Below are 622 nucleotides of genomic sequence, written 5' to 3'. Positions count from 1 at the left end.
CTACTTGATTAGTCGACTTGGTGAGCCGACCTGACGAGCTGACACGGTGAGCGCGCTTAAAGAGGCGATGACTTGGTGGGGTAACTCGGCAAGCCAACTTATCGAGGCGAGATGGTGAGTCGACTTGGTGAGCTGACTTGGTGAGCGCACTTAAAGAGTCAACTTCGTGAGGTGACTCGGCGAGTTAGCCCGTTGATGCGACTTGGGCGGGCCGACCTGGCGAACGAACTTAAAGAGGCGACTTGGGCGGGCTGACCTGGCGAGCGAACTTAAAGAGTTGACTTGGCAACGTACTTGAACAACCGACTTGGTGAGCTGACATGGTGAGTGGGCTCCGCTGATGCGACTTGGGCGGGCCGACCTGGCGAACGAACTTAAAGAGGCGACTTGGGCGGGCTGACCTGGTGAGCGAACTTAAAGAGTTGACTTGGTGAGCTGACATGGTCAGTGGGCTTAGAGAAGCAACTCGGCGGGGCGACTTGGCGAGCACACCTGCTGGGGCAAGGTGGTAAAACGACTAGGTGATTCGACATGGTGAGCTGACTTAGGGAGCTGACTTGGTGAGCGAACTTAAGGGGTCGACTTGGTGAGGCAACCTGAATAGTCGACTCGGTGAGGTGGC

Source organism: Cupressus sempervirens, chromosome 7, assembly GCF_028749045.1.
Source record: "Cupressus sempervirens isolate cs-2001-9-10 chromosome 7, ASM2874904v1, whole genome shotgun sequence".
In the NCBI taxonomy this organism is placed as follows: Eukaryota; Viridiplantae; Streptophyta; class Pinopsida; order Cupressales; family Cupressaceae; genus Cupressus; species Cupressus sempervirens.
This window is presented reverse-complemented; position numbering follows the sequence as displayed.